At 53.1% G+C, this 15,809-nt stretch overlaps 1 long non-coding RNA gene across 1 annotated transcript; it reads left to right on the forward strand.

Moving 5' to 3' along the window:
- The first annotated feature begins 39 nt into the window (after positions 1-39).
- Positions 40-10,620, forward strand: LOC309600017. The gene is made up of 5 exons (XR_014230399.1): positions 40-750; positions 894-986; positions 1,194-1,273; positions 2,635-4,018; positions 9,460-10,620. It is a non-coding gene; the product is annotated as an uncharacterized lncRNA (long non-coding RNA).
- Positions 10,621-15,809: the final 5,189 nt, after the last annotated feature.

Genomic DNA, 15,809 nt, shown 5'->3' on the forward strand with positions numbered 1-15,809 from the left:
TTCCCCCCTGCACCGCAGGCGTGAGATGAGCAGGTCGGTTGGGGTCTGTTCTTCATCGTAGCATAACACGGTGGCGAAATCCTCATGTCTTACACAGTTTAGAAAGGCGTTATGGCAGCAAATATTCGCAGCCCCAGAGTAATGTTGGAGGAGTTAAATGCTGCCCAGTGCCAGACTGCCTGGCTGAGAGCATTTGCAGCAAAGAGAGAAGTTTCTGCGCTGAGTCACGGGTATTGAACGCTGCTTGGTTTCAACCCTGTCACATTTTAAGTGGGCATGGGATTTTTTTTAATGGCAGTCTGGGATATAGTGATATTCTAGGTACCACCCAGTAATTAGGCACCATCCTCATTGATGGGTACCACATTAGCAGGAGGATGCTGCGTCCTTGTGTTGTTTAACTGAGGTCTCTGTCTTCCCTTGCTTCTAATCGCCATGGAATTTCATTTTTCCCCCCTTACTAATGCTGGTTTTGGCTCTGCAAGTTCCTCCGCTTCTCTCACAGGACAGGGGTCTCAGCAGGTTGCTACCTACCTCTCGTCGCTATAGTTGAAAACAGCATCTGGTTTAGTCTCCTGGCTTTGAATATTCTGCCCAGAGACCTGGGCCATCGTCTTGCAAGCGCCTTGCACTGGGATCATCTCTTCTTTACGCTATCCATACCCCCACACAGCATCAGTCCACTAATTCCAGAAGATGGCATCAAAAAGTGACATTTTTCTTCTGTCTAAGCCGTTCGGATGATGCCATGTGAGTAGATGCTCCACACCTCAAATGAGGGGAGGTCTTTGAGCCCTCCCTGTACAAAATTTTCCACCAGCTGCAATAAACCAGCTCCCCAGAGCCCTAATAGCAAAACAAAACCTGTGTTCCTACCATGATTTCTCTCACAGCACGGTTTGCAGCAACAAGACCTTGATAACAGCGGTAGGAGATAACGGGAGGTTTGTGCTGGTCACTGGGTGTTTGCTTCTGGCTGTGAGAAGGTTTGTGCCATTCCTCCATTCCCAATAATATTTATTATGGCTGAACTGATCCACGCGGTGTCATTGGCACAAAAGCTGTTACGGGGAGAAGTGCCAAGGGGTCTCACTCACCGGGCGACCTTTTGGGTGCCAAGCGTGAAGTCATTTCAGATCCCTGAAGGCTCCTGGCTTCGTGTGATTTATTTTTTTTTTTTTTTTCTTTTTCAGTGGCGTGTGTGGAGAAAGAAATACCTGAACAAAACACGTTTCCAGCTGACATCTTCCCGGGGCATTTTGCATTCAAGCAGGTACCTTACGCTGCAGTCTTTAATGATGATGTGCCTGAATGGTCCTAATGGCCTCACAGCGGTGACGTTGGGAGATCAGCTTCCTTCTGGGAGGGATTCAGTGGGAGAGAGAGGCTTGAAGTACCTTGAGCATCATATTTTTGTGTACCCTAGTATATATTTGGAGTAGTTTTCTTGGCTTTGTGTCTGCATAAATGGTCAGAATGTGGCCCCAGGGTTTTTATAGCACAATCTTGCTTTATTACTACGTTGCCGTAGTAAAAAATGAATTTGCTGATAGCAAGCAGTCAAGACACAGGTGAAAAGTTGCTGGTCTGTACCAGCAGCACGTACCAGCTGAGAAATGAGAAAAGCTCCTTTAAACTTCCAGTGTCAGCCGGTTTTCTCTGCCAAGCTCTGAATTGCTCCACCTTCAAACCCTTCTGTGTAATTACTTCCCATGTAAGATTTTCTTTTTCTTCCTAGGGAAATTTAAAATAAACTCTAAAACTTTTAATCTCGATCTCTTTCAATGCCTCCCAGCACCAAACTCCTTTGACCCAAGTGCAGGGCTCTGTGCTTCAGTCCTTTTAAATGGCTTTGCCTCAGTAAGGGGAATTTGGAGTTGAATAAAAATAGTTCTTTGTGTTAGAGGACAGGCAGCCCAGCATAAAGATATTTCACATTTTGGCCTGAGTTTTAAATGTATATTCCCCCTATTCCTGCTGTCGCTAACTGACCCACACTCCTAATTCCTCCCCCCAGACAACACAATCCTCGGTGCGTTGCTCTAAGACAGCCACGATAAATCTACAGGAGTTCAGGACGTGAATACGCAGAAAATGAGTAAATTCTACCAAAATGTCAGCAAACAGCTTAGTCTGGACCGTGAACATATTTTTCAGGGTAGAAGTGCAAGGAACTGGGCTGATCTGCATTGCAGGGGGAGATTTCTGTTGCCATCGAGTGATTTCCAAGCGCAGTTGGACTTTGCAGGCGCTCTGGCCAGCGCTCCCTGCCCCCACAGTGCCACGTAGGAGATCCTACAGCAGTGGGATGCGGGGAGAGGAGCGGGAAGGGGGAGCGATACTGGGAGTTGCCTTCTTCCGTCCTCTCTGCTCCTGTAATGAGAGGGCCCAGCTGCCAAAAGACACATCCACTTCTCCAGCACAACTCCTCCCCTCCAGCCGCCCGGCTTTGAAACGCACTTGCGCCTAAGGCAAAACTCGCCTTTCTTTTGTCGCGAGTTATTTCAAGTGCGGTTATGCTCCCTGGGGAGCCTTTGGGTTTAGGAGGTTGCAGATCTACTGAGCTAGAACATAATTTAATTAAAAAAAAAAAACCAACAAAACAGTTTGTGATATGGGTCTGATCCTCCACAGCCCAACAAACCAGACGGAGATTTGCAGCCTGTTGTTGCAGTGCCTGGGGGAGCTGCTGGGGTGGAGGAGAGCGAAATCCGACTGGTACTGGGAGTCCTACACCCAGCCCCGCGGTAAACAACCCCTGCCCAGCCGTAAAACATCTGGACTGATGCTGTCGTGGTCGGTTGGCTTGTCTTATTTAAAGCAGTGTTACTGATTCCCTTGATTATATATTAAAGGAGCACTTTTTTTCTACAAGAGCAAACGCTGCAGCCTAACAGGCTCTTTGGACAGAACTTTTTAAATATAAACTCCAGCAGCTTTGCACATTCGCCCTTTCCTGTAGGCTACAGTGACCCAGGAGACTGACCCTTGTTTTCCCGTATCCGCGACAGGATCTGTCATCTCCTAAGCTGCCACGAACCAGTGCCGGTGCAGGATTTCTGCTTTCCAGGATCAAGCATGGGCTGTAGCAAGGCTCGCAAGGAAGGCAGCTTGTAGAGCGGAGATACTTAGTCCCTTCTTGTAACTCTTGGCTTTAATGGGGCAGGGGATTAAAGCTGTTCACCAGACCCCACAGTTGAGAGCGTGGAGCTAGGTGGAAGCTAGCCCGAGATAATTTTAAAACAGATCCCAGGCAGTCCTTTTTCATGCAGTTGCATCCACAGGAGGCAGATGGGATCTAATCCAAAAGGATTAGACAAATTAAATTAATTAGTTCCAGAAGTAGATGCTAATGGGATGTACGCTGAACATCCCTAATCCAGCAGGTCTGGGTGCTGGGGTGGCACAAGCGCAATGGACCACAGGCGAGGGGCAGCAAAGGTGATACTGCTCCTCTTTGCAGCCTCCACCTGGGATGCCTCTGGTCTTCCTGCAGAGGATGTGACAGGCCTGGGAGACTCCTTGATACAGGCAAATTCCCAAATTTGCACGTCCCCGCTGTGTCCCCCATCCTGGTGACAGCGTTATCCCACCTGCCTGCAAGGGTGAGACAAAGGCAGCGCTGATGTGAATGCTGCCCTGCCTCGCCACTGCTTCTCCTGCCCGCATCTGCTGGGCATCGCTTTCTTACCTAATGAGCAGGAATGGAGAGAGAAGGTGAACCAGCCTTAAAGAAATCCTCCCTAGGTCACCTTCTCAAATCAGTTCAGCCCTCCCCAGACCATTTCTCAATCCCAGAAGCAGCATTATCACCGCTTCGTCTGGGATTGCAGAGGAACTTGCACGTGTCTCAGTTTCATCAGCCAAAATCTCTCCCCAAACCAGAGCAAACGCGTCTGGATGGAGCTTGGAAGCAGCCGTGGCTGATGGAGGGATCCAGCCTGAGGTCGTCTCCCAGAGCCATGTGAGGAGCCACAGGGGCCAGGGCCGGCGGCGACCAGTATGACTCCAGGCTCAGGTGAGTTCCCAGTAGCCCTCAAACACCATGGCTTCATCTCTAGGCAAATCAAATGTGTGTTGGATGAGGGGTTCCGCATCCTGAGCTAATCGGAGCTCTGGGTACCCACACGCAAAGGCTTTGGGGGGATTCTGCTTCTCTGCTCGGCTCAGGGGCAAGTTCAGGATCGGTGTTTTAATTTTCCACTTGCAACATCCTCCTCTGTCACTTTGAACTCATTCATGCAGCTCAAGGCATCGGAGCGATGGCTTTGCAGGCAGCGATGTCTCGGGCTCGGGCAGAATCGCAGCCCTTTTCCCCCTCTCTGGCTTGCACCCGTGCCCGGGTCCCGGTTTGGCTGGAGCTGGAAGGGACCAGCTTTGTCTGAACAGACAGCACACAAAGGATGGCAGTGAAGCTGAAAGGCTGAGCGTCCCGTGGTTCTGTGCCCTGGCCTGTCTGGTCTGCAGCAGTGGCGAGCCAAACTCATCTCTGCTGGCCTGCTGCGCCCGGAGCTGGGGATGCCGGCCCCTGGCTTTCTGGGAGGTCACAGGCTGGGTTTATATCCCCTAACGGTGCAAATTCAGCCTATGGATGCACACATCCTCTGCAAAGCACCGGTCAGCTTTTGCTTCTTCAGCAGATGTGATAGAGGAGAAAAAGGAAAAGGAAAAAAACTGTGATTGCCCTGGAGGGGAGGGAATTCTCCATCCGTGGCATCACGCAGGTATGCCGTGATGCACGAACAAGGAATGACAGGCTAGCGAGGCCCCAGCTGCAGCTTTCCCACAGGGCATAGAGGAGGGAGACTGCCTTGATCCCAGTTTGTAATCCCTGTTTAATACTCCCAGAGAAAAGTTCAAAATCCACAGGGTCTCCTGCCAACGCGTCGAGGCGGGGGGAAATTCCTCCGGTGCTTTCGGGTGGAAAGAATGGCATCTGCATGGCCTCGGCGGAGGTCCAGCACGGGTGACAGCAGGTCAGATCGCAAACCCCTGCATCCCGTACCTTCCCGGGAGCTGGGCTGTGGAGGGAGGAGATGGGGTCCGTGTGGGCAGCCGCAGCTCGGGGGGCAGGAATTTGCCGTCCCTGGGCTGCAAGCTGGGAGGACCCACGTGGCCGTCGGGTGCTCTTTTTACACTGATACAGGAGCTCTGCTTTGGGGTCGTGGCAAACCAACGGGACTCGGGACTCCGGGGTGCCCTTTCCAGGCTGGCTGGATGAGCTGCCTTGGACTGGTGATATGCATTCCTCACCCTTCTGCCTCGCAGTGACTGGGACCATCTGGATCCACCCGAAAGTTAACCAAAAGAAAAAGAAAGCGGTTCATTTTTCAGCCACGTCAGCCCCACAAACGCCAGGGCCATCTCAGGGGCAGGCTGCGAGAGCAGGGCGAGACCAGTGATTCGGGATGCCGTAGCTTCAGTTTCCCCACTGAGGAGCCCGAGGTGGGCAGCAAGGAATGTGCCATTTCCACTTTCTGACCCTTTATTACAAAATATGAGCAGAGAAGGCCCAGGAACGGGGAGGTCGGTCTGCTCAGAGCTGTGCAGGGAGTGGGGGCTGCGAGGGGGGATCTCCGATGTCTCGTTAAAAGCTGAATTCCCATCCGCTGCAACGGTAAAGCTCCTCCTTGTCTGCCTGGCTGCCTGTTTTCAAGAAGCATATGGGAACTTAAAAGGTTTGAGCTCTCTGCCTCTCCTTTAGGTTTGGTTTGAAGCTGTCAGAAAGCTGAGAGGAGGCGCAGACCCACATGCCCTCCCCCCGCAGCGCAGCAACGTTTCAGGCCTCTTCTAAGGAAATGGGATGTAAAAGGAAACCATTTATTCTGGAACCAGCTGAGGGAACAGAAACGCCCCTAAAACCGACCCTTGCTTGGAGAGAGATCCTCCGCCAGCCAATCTTCTGCTTCCAGCACAGAGCTGCGCTGGGGCGGGCAGCGGGGCAGGTTCAGCGTGTGCACGCGTGTCCACGCGTGTGCATGCCCGCTTGTGTGTAGGCGCGCAAGTTACACAACTGCCTGGCTCACCCGCCTTACCGCTGTCCCTCAGAGTGGCTTGGTTGGTGGAAATCGGGTCCCCAACGAGCCGAGCTACAAAACTCTGCTGGTGACGCCGATGGGATCGGGGGGCCGAATGCAGGACAGGGCTGGGGCTGGTGATTTTGCTGCCTTGTGGACTTTGGGGTGCTCGACGCAGCAGTTTTAAGGTGGGAAAGGAGGAGGGGAGAGATCTAAGGAAAGACGCGCTGGGCTCGGCACCCCGCTGCACCGGGCAGTGGTCCAGCAGGAGCAAACAGCAGGTCCCATTTCTCCTGGCCCACGTGCTGCGGGTATGTAAGCAAAGGGATGCTTAGGAAGGGGCTTGGCAGCCTCTTCGTCTTTTCCGCTCTTACAGAGGCAACAGAAAAACTGCCCAGAGAGATACAACAGGAGAAGGGGCTTCATCCTTCCCAGGGTCCAGGGACCACGGGCTCTTGGTTGCCCCAGCTGTGGTGACCACCCACGTGGGAGGCAAATGTCACACCGCTCGGGTCCCGTCGCGTAGGTCCAAATGGGGTCGGGGAGCGTAACCCTCGCGGCAGTTTGGGATGCGTCCGCAAAAGGCCAAGCCCAGTCTCCAAGGCAAGGGGACCGGCTGGTGGAGGACGCCTCGATGAGAACAGAGATGAGGTATTTGAGGGTTTCTTTGCTCTCTGTGTCGTAAGAGTGGTTGAGCTCAAGTGAAAGTTGAACTTAATTTGGCCTTTTCCGAGCTTTTTAGTGCTTTTTGCAACTTCAGTGCCACTTCTGATGTCATTTCGCAGCGCGTGGTAGACACATAGTGTCACACGTAATGTTTAATACATTTAACCATGTATTTCTCTCTCTCTGAAGCTTCCTATATCCCAGAATACTCGTTCTGTATGCAGGATCCGTAGAAAAAGGGACGTCTTTCGTACATCCCCATGCGTCAAAAACCACGCACTATGCTTAACTTAACTCCTCCTGCCTGTTTAAAACATGCCAGCAGAGAACTGCAGTGCGTATTTCCTAGCTACTGTATAGATTTTCAGCGACAACTTGGCAGCAGAGAGGTGGCAGGCAGGATTTCTGGAAAATTCAAGGAGCCCACATGATGCAACCCTGATGCATTCTTGCAGAGCGACGTCTGCTAGTGTGCTCTTTAGAAGGGGCCGCTAGCATTTTGCTCCAGATGTTAACGGGCTGCATCCACACATTAAAGACTTTTCCAGGGTCTGTCCTGCCGGAGCAGCGGGGTTTGTGCTGCTGATACCGCAGAGCCACATTCATGCGTCAGGGAGCATTATGTTAATTTTAGAAGCAAAAGCCACTGTTAGATTTCCATTTTCCTTCTTTTATAACTTGCAGGGAGGGAAGTTGTCGATCGTCCAATGACCTTTTCTCTATTTCCCATTCTAGAATTAACCACAGCTGCTGCAATCTTCACTAAAAGCACAAATAAATATATCCAGCCCTTGCAAACGTTTCTTCTTGCTTCTTCCTCTCCGGTCACCCTCTGGCCATCGGACACAGCAAGGCTTGCAGGGTTTGAGCTGCGCGTGTGGCTGAGTCTTGTTCCTCTCGGTTGGTGTCCTCGCCACCGGGAACCTGAAGGCTTTGGCAGGTAACTGGGATGGGACAGAGCGGATGGAAATGCCTTTTGGCTGCTCCTATAGCTGAATTGGCTACTGTGGGCATCGGCAGCAGTTTGGCCACTGCAGGTAAATATACCCTGGCCTTTGACTCTCTCCGACATCGTTGCGCAGACCAGAGGTTATATTCGTTCGGAACATGCTGAGGAAGATGTGATGACCCCTGTATTGCTAACAGAAGTGTTTAACCTAGGAAGTTTTTTTTCCTGGTCTTCCCAAATGGGTCTAGAAACTCACAGAAGTGTTTAGCTGTGGGAATAGTCAGGCACTCAGGAGATGTCTGTGGCTGCGTTACTGCAGTAAGAATAGCAAATACGGCTGCTGGAGCAGGGGAAGCCCTGGAGCTGTTCAATGGGAGATGGCCGTGGTGATGCAGGGCTCGGCATCTGCGAGCTGAGTCACACAAGGGAAGATCTGACTCATCCCGTATGAAGAGCTGCATCTGCAGATGTCCGGACATTTTATGAAATTGAGCAAGGCTGATTGTCCTGGCTTAAAAGTTGGGGAAACTGAGGCACGGAGAGCAAATCTGGGTCAGAACCAGAAGCCAGGCATCCTGCGCCATGAGTTCTGTACCAGTTTTACTGGTTTGTGCTGCATTCCTTCTCCAAAAGGATGCTGAGTAGTTTCTAGGGAGTCACGGAGGCATCTTCTCGCTCCCTGGACAGATGATCTGCCTGGAGGGCTGGTACCCCGGGATGCTGAGCTGCGCCTAAGCAAGGCTGAGCCCCCAGCTCAAATCTCATCCAACAGAGACAGATCTCATGGCCAGGCAGGCTGCCCCGTCCTCACAGCCACAGAGCAGCCCGCTGTGTCCTTGTCTTCTCTCCCACCTTCTGGGCAGTCCGTCATAAACCCCAGGCAGGAACAGGCTCTTGCTTTGTGTTTTTGTAGCCCCCAGCACCACGGGACCGTGATCGATGACCCTTCTCCCGTGCGGATGCCCAAATTTTGCTTTAAGCAAGGAGCTGTTTGTTTCCCGCAGCAGGAGGAGATGCACAAACTGCCTCTCTTTTCACCTCCAGCTACCGGGCAGCCCAAAGGCAGCACCGTTCGCGCTCTTGGCCCAACACGCAGCCAATTAAACATTTCTTGCATAGCACCCAGGGTTTGACAGGCTGTTTCCAACACTGGAGGAGGCATCGGCGCTGATGAACTTGGTTTTGCACACAGGGTCTCTTGTTCAGCGTGGGGCAGAGGTGGTTGGGCAAGCGTGGGAGAGGTGGGGTAGGAGGACTGGATGAATGAGGACCGTTGTTTCACTCTAGATTACCTTCAGGGGGCTGCTGGATGTTTACCAGCCATGCACAGATGGCTTGGATTCAGTCTTTCAAAATAATTTGCACTTCTGGACTCCTGGCTTTGATGACAAGGCCTGTATCCCCCTGTGATAACTCCTGGGTTGGTACCCAGGGGGGTGGTGTGGTTAGAAAGACGTGTGTGAATCGAAGCCCTTACAGATGCCCTTCTCCTCTCCTGCGTGGATCTGGCTCAGCCCCATCCAGCTGGGATTTATTTCAAGCTCGTTTGCTGTCCGAACATAGTGCAGCAGCAGCAAAGAATGAAAGGCAGCTCCTGAGCTTTGAATAGTTCAGGTTGTGGAGCAAGGGCTGCAGTTTATTTAAAGGGAAACACTCAAATCCTAAACTTCCAAGGCGACAGGTATCGCTTGGAGATGGTACTGCCCAGCTGTGGTTACTGTTGGCTGCAGTTTCCAATGGCAAAGCTGTGTGCTGGGCATGCAGCATCATGGAGAAATTGTAATTTGTACGTTGTACAAATTGTGAACAAGTCAAATTTGCTTCCAGGTGGAGACAGCTGGAAGATCTCCAGATCCAAAATCCCAGTTTCTGTTCAAGCCCATAAACGGTTCCTGCCCCAGCGGCCTCCTTTGGTGCCGTCTCTGCGGGCCGTAACCCACCTAACAAGCGTTCCCTGCGCGGCCCTCTTCTAGGAGAACTCCCCGCACCTCCTCAGGCACAGCATCCACGTGCGACATCCCAGCGGCGTGGGAATCGGTTTTCTCAGTGAACTCGCTTGTGATGAGGGGTTCGCAGAGTGAAATGCAGAACGGTTGGTGTCTCCTGCTCACCTCGATTCCTGAACACCCTCCAAAGCCACATTTCCAGGTGTGATTTCACATTTTTTTTTTCAGGAATCCCCTGTAAGCATCCCTTTGTCTCCAGTTTTTCTTCCTGCTTGCTTTTAGTGTTCAACTTTTGAAGTTTTTTTTTTTAACCCTTTCCCATTCTCTGTCTGGACACAGTGACAGGAGTTAGGGAAAAGCCATTTCTTCATCCCTTCGATGGACCCTGTGCCTCTGCTTTGAGCGTGTGTCTGTGGTGGGACTCCTATTGTGCACCGCCCGCATGGCAGCTAGCGGGGGGTAATTCACAGGGAGGACACATTGGGCTGTGGCTTCCACTTTGGTTAACAGATCCAAAGGTCTCAGCATCTTTCAAGCATCTAAATTAAATGCGTGGGTCTCTCCCAAGAGACGGGAACCTCGAGAGATTAATCTAGGTCCCTCTTGCGACTGTGGAGGAAGCCTAAGATCAGGTCTTGTGTTAGAGTACACGTAGACCCTCTTTCTAGGCTTGACCTCCAGCTGCTAATCCTCCTCCAGGCTGGATTATGTTTTTCCCCTGTGATGGTGCATCTTGGGATGTCTGGAATCCGGGAGCATTGTACAGCCGGAGAATTCATATCGCACCAAGCCTGGTGGGATTGCCTGCCCAAGGGGCTGCCCTATTCCTTCCCCCTTATCCCCACTCCACCTTCGCCCTTCTTCGCACCACGTCATGTTCATGCAAATCCAGGGGTAATCTGCTTGTGAGCTGATTTGGTGGTGAATTGTTCAGTTGTTACTGGTGCTAGGAAGTGCAGGCAGATGCCTGCGTTGCCTGTATATCTTAACAGCCGGTGGGTGGGTCTCGATTTTCCTATGGCATCACCATCGAGTGAGCTAATCGGTGACGTCAGGATTGGAGGCAGCCTGGGCTGCAGTGATCATGCACTGGTGGAGTTCGCAGTCCTGAGGGATATGGGTGCAGGCTGCCCCGGGCAGTCGTGGAGTCCCCATCCCTGGGGGGATTTAAAAGCCGGGGAGATGTGGTGCTTGGGGCCATGGTTTAGTGGTGGACTTGGCAGCGCTGGGTTAACGGTTGGACTCGATGATCTGAAGGGTCTTTTCCAACCTTAACGATTCTGTGATTCAGCCTGGAGAAGAGAAGGCTGCGGGGAGACCTTATTGCAGCCTTTCAGTTCTTAAAGGGGGCCTACAAGAAAGATGGGGACAGACTTTCTAGCAAGGCCTGCTGCGATAGGACGAGGGGTGATGGTTTTAAACTAAAAGAGGGGAGATTCAGACTGGATATAAGGAAGAAATTTTTTACAATGAGGGTGGTGAGACACTGGCCCAGGTTGCCCAGAGAGGTGGGAGATGCCCCATCCCTGGAAACATCCAAGGCCAGGCTGGACGGGGCTGTGAGCACCCTGATCTGGTTGAAGATGTCCTTGCTCATGGCCAGGGGGCTGGACTAGGTGACCTTTAAAGGTCCCTTCCAACCCAAACCCTTCTGTGATTCTGTGATTCTACAATCATGCAATCACCCTGGGAAGCGGGCAGCAGAGTCCAGAGCATTTAGAAACCCAGGACAGAAACATCTGGATTTTCCCCTGTTAAAAAAATTGCGGAGAGTGCTTTTGGGTGCCAGAGTTGGTCTTGGTGCTGGGAAGGTCTCCTGTGTTTGATTCATTCGGTGGGCACCACAGAGAATTGAGTTGTAATTGGGATGTGCCGTTCAAAGAAGCAAGTTTGGATCTCAAGTGGAGCGAGAGGTAAACGTGGATGCAGCAGGGAGAAGAGGCGAAAAGAGCAGTGCCTGAGAGCTGGTGGCTCGTGTTTGCAGTCTACTCTTACCGTGTTGGTGGAAAGCTCTTAGCCCAACCTCATAAAAACAAAGGCAAACTGATGTGTGCAGCACCCACGTGCCTCGGACGCCGCCGATGTGGTCACCAAGGTCACAAAATCGGGTCTGGAGCAAGAGTCTCATGAGAGTCTCTGGTGATGAGCAGCCAGAGGCTGGCAAGTATCGGATGCTGGGTATGGATGAAGCTGGTTTCTCATCCCTCCTCTGCAAACCAGGGAGACACCCCGGTGCGGTAAGTTTTAGCGGTCTCACTGGTGGTGGAGGTATCTGGAAGTATGACCCTACACAACTCACGTGGCTTTCAAAACGAGATGTCAGGTGTTTCATCAAATCTCCTTTCATTGCTGGGGTTATTTATCCTACACGCCCGTGGTGGGAAGAATTACCTGCTGGAAATGGCTCTCTGTTGACGGTGGAGGAGCTGCACAAACCTCCTGCGATGTTACAGGTGCAGCTTTGGCGGGAGTGGAGTTTTTGTCCCAAGGCTAACTCCAGGAGATCAAATTCATTGTTCGTTTGGGAGAAATCAAGTCAGAAGGGGCAATTTTCTAGCCAAAAGGGAAATCCACCACACTTAATTTGAAGGGAACATTTTGTTTCTTTTTGGTTTCGCTATTCTTCTGAAGGGCCAAATGTAGCCTCAAATATCATTTTCAGGCAAAGAAAATTAAAACAAATTAAAGACATCGTAACAAACTGCTTAGCTGGTTTTCTCCCATTTTTCAAACACCCCCCAAATTCAGAAATACCTTCAGTCACTGACGGCACCTGTCTTGATGAATTAACTATGTAACAACGATTTTCTCCCTAATTCCAGCTAATAGAATAATTGGATCTGCTGGAGGCAAGTTCATAAAATGTGGGATGCATAATGAATCCGAGTCACCACGTACCTTCGAATCAAGCGATTGAGCGCTGCCTCAGGTCTCCATCCCTGGAGGTATTTAAAGAACGGATGGATGTGGTGCTCGAGGCCATGGTTTAGTGATGGACTTGGCAGTGATAGGGTAACGGTTGGACTCGATGATCTTAAGGGTCTTTTCCAACCTTAACGATTCTATGGTTCTATGGTTCTATGAAGCTTTCCTGATGGCAGGTTGAGCCACAGCGTTTGCAGAAAGGTCTGTGGTCACTGCGTGGAAGGGGCTGTGAAGTGGCAGGGGGGTCACCGGGCGGCAGGGTGGGGAGGCACCTGAAAAACCCTGCAGGAACCGGCTTGGGCATCACAGGGTTGATGTAGCCTTGGTGCAAATAAATCTTCATGGACGTGGGGTTTCAAAGAAGCACTAGACATTACAGCACCATGTCCTCCAGCAGGTCCTGTAGGACCTCATCACCTGCGTTTTCCTGTTAGCTGGAGAACCTCAGCCGTCTTGCTTCGGATAAACAGAAAATTGTGTGCCTCGATGTCACCCCTGCTTCCCTGGGCTGGCACGGTCACTGTCCTGAGGGATGAGACCAAGGCGAAAACCTCCCCCAGCCTTGACTGCTAGCAGGGTTTCTCTTGCCTGCCCAAGCCCCAGTCCCATGCCCCGAGTCCTGCACTGGGAATACGCTTCGGGCTGCCTGTGGCCGTGGCTGACAGCTTCCCATGCTTCAGAAAGTGCCAGAAAACCACAAGAAAGAGCACAGTCCCTGTGCTGCTGTCTCTGAGCTGATCCCTGGTGGAGCTGATGCCTACCCTTGGGAGAACAGTTATATTTAGGAGGACCTTCAGGGCTGTAAGCGTTAGTGAAGGATATGGAAAAGGTTGCACCAAAGCAAGACACCATTGGAAGCAGATGGATTTAAAAATCGTAGAGATGGGCTGGGTGGGATTCAGTAGCTAACAGAGCGATGGAGCACACAGACCACAGCAGCGTGCTGCAGGATTAATTCAGAGCCTGTTCCTATGCGGGTGGGGAGACACCGGCCCTGGGCACGACTTTTCCCTTCAGAGACCCCCCCCACGCCCACGGCACCGCTGCCTCTGCCCCGGGGGTTCCCCACCGAGCAGCACCCAGCCACGGCTCCCACCCGCCTCCACGATGTCCCCTCCCTGGGGCGCACCGGGTCCCAGCTAAACCCATCCAGTGCCCCTCTCTGCGGAGCTGGGGGCTGCCGGGGCCCCAGGGCTTGTCCCCCCGGGGGGCTCCCCCCCCCCGGCTGCCGGGAGCCCGGAGCCCTGCTGCTGCCCCGGGCTGCGGGAGCCCCGCTCATCCCAACCCCCGGCCCTGCCACGGTCCCGGGGCTCCCCCCGCTGCCCAGCTCCTGCACCGTGCCTCGGTCTCCAGCCTTCCCCAGGGGCCCCAGCCCGCGGCCCTGCGGCATGGGGACCCTGGGACCAAGGAGGACGAGCCGGGCACTTGGTCTCCCCCGCACAACCCCTGCGTGCCCCGCAGCTGCCGGTGGCACAGGGCTCGCTGGCTGCACCGCCTGCAGAGCGCGGCGGGCAACAGCTCCGAGGGCAAGACCGCAGAGCCTCCGTTCGCAGGGAAGAGCTGTCGCTCCTCCGCTTGCCGTGGGAACGATGCTCTTCCAGGTCGGTCCTCCCCGGTGCGAGGAGGGGAGCAGATCAAAGAGCCGGCCGGAGCCAGGCCGCAGACGGGGTTTGACCTTCCTGGTGCGGGAACCGGAGCTCTGGGGCCCGTGGATGCGCCCTGGACCCTTCCTGGCCCTGGCATCGTTCTGCAGGGGGGCTGGTAGTGCTCCCACCCAGGGCTTTCTGCCTCGGCTCCTGGCCAAGGGCTGCCTGCAGAGTCCTGAGCAGCCCCCACTGTGTCACCCTCTCCGGTGGCTGTCACCAGAGACCCGGCACGAAGCGTTCACAGACCTGATGAAGTTCTTACATGGGCTTCTTCTTCTCCATTATGGGTGCTGTAGCCCAGCAAATGCAGCGTTTCCACTGCTAGGGCCAGGCTGCAGGTTTTGTGCTGGGTTTGTAGGACCTCGGGAGTAGGGTTGCCAGTCCTGCTTTGTCTTAACTTGTCTTGAGCTGCCTGAAGCTTAGTTTATTCCTTGATTTAGTTGTAACTGCATTTTTTTTTCATAGCCAAGTGGCTATGACCAATTTACTTCTGCTTGTCTTCATCTCCTGTAACCAAAGTTTCATATGGACATTAGGAGCAAGCAGTTTATCTGTGCGGACTGAAATATTTGTGCCTCTCCTGTATTGGTGCAGGGTGGAAGAACAGAGGCACGATGTGACAGCAGAGGTCCTGAGCAGGGGGACGCAGGGTGGGAGCGGCCACGGGCTGGTGCAGGAGCCCCCGGGGCTCTTTCTGGGTGCAGCACGGGCCAGCGGCACCATAAGGGATCTGTATTTTCCAAGCCAAGCGCAGTGACAAGGCTGGTTGGGGCCAGGAGGGAAAAAAATGAAGCAAAAAGACAGATGCATGCACCATGTTTCACAAGGAGCATTTTCTTTTCCTTACTTCTTGACAGGACCATCCTCTGCCCTCGCATCCTCGTCTTGGCTTTCTCCTTTCTGGCTGATTCCTGAAGCTCGGCTCGGCTCAATGCTCGTTGCATTGACTCTGCAAATGCTTGCAGGGTCTCGGTGATGGAAGAGGGCTCTCGGCATCCCTGGGGTAGCCAGCCCAGTGGTAATGTATTCTTGGTGGCCAGAACAGCTCATGGCATTTATATAGTTGCCAGCAGATGTTTCTGCTGACGTTGGAGAGGAGCCTGGCGGGAGGAGGAACAGGCACTGATTTTGCAGGGCCCTGGCTTTGCCTGCGTGGAAACACCATTCCCATTTGACAGCGTGGGACTGCTGTGCTCGCCGAGGTTAATCTCCCAGCCACGCCTGCTCATAGCACCCACAGCACTCCCCCCGTGACTCCCCGATGTGCTGCTCGGTTGGCGCGGGGTGTTGCATAGTTAAGGGGACATTTTGGGGACAAGGCGTGCTGCTGGCCTTCCCAGGAGGGGACAGCCAGCCCTGTGACTCCCCAGCACGAGGGATGCTAAAGCAAGCTGGGCACTCACCCAGCCTCTACGCGCTCTGGCAGGGTGACACTATCGATCGGGGGCAACCATGGCCCTGGGGGGCTAATGCCGCTCCGATGATATGGGTTTGGGGGTGTGGGAAAACAGGGGGGCTGCAGTCCTTCCCCCTGCAAGCGCTGGCCCCGAGCTGATGGGAACTTGAAAGGATATTTTCCCCCAGCAGTGTTAAGGCTTCTGCTGCAAATTGTGTGCTGTGATGTATCTGGGAGACTCTCAGAACCCACCCAAGTTGTGAG

This window comes from Platalea leucorodia (assembly GCF_965183815.1).
Source record: "Platalea leucorodia genome assembly, chromosome: 2".
In the NCBI taxonomy this organism is placed as follows: Eukaryota; Metazoa; Chordata; class Aves; order Pelecaniformes; family Threskiornithidae; genus Platalea; species Platalea leucorodia.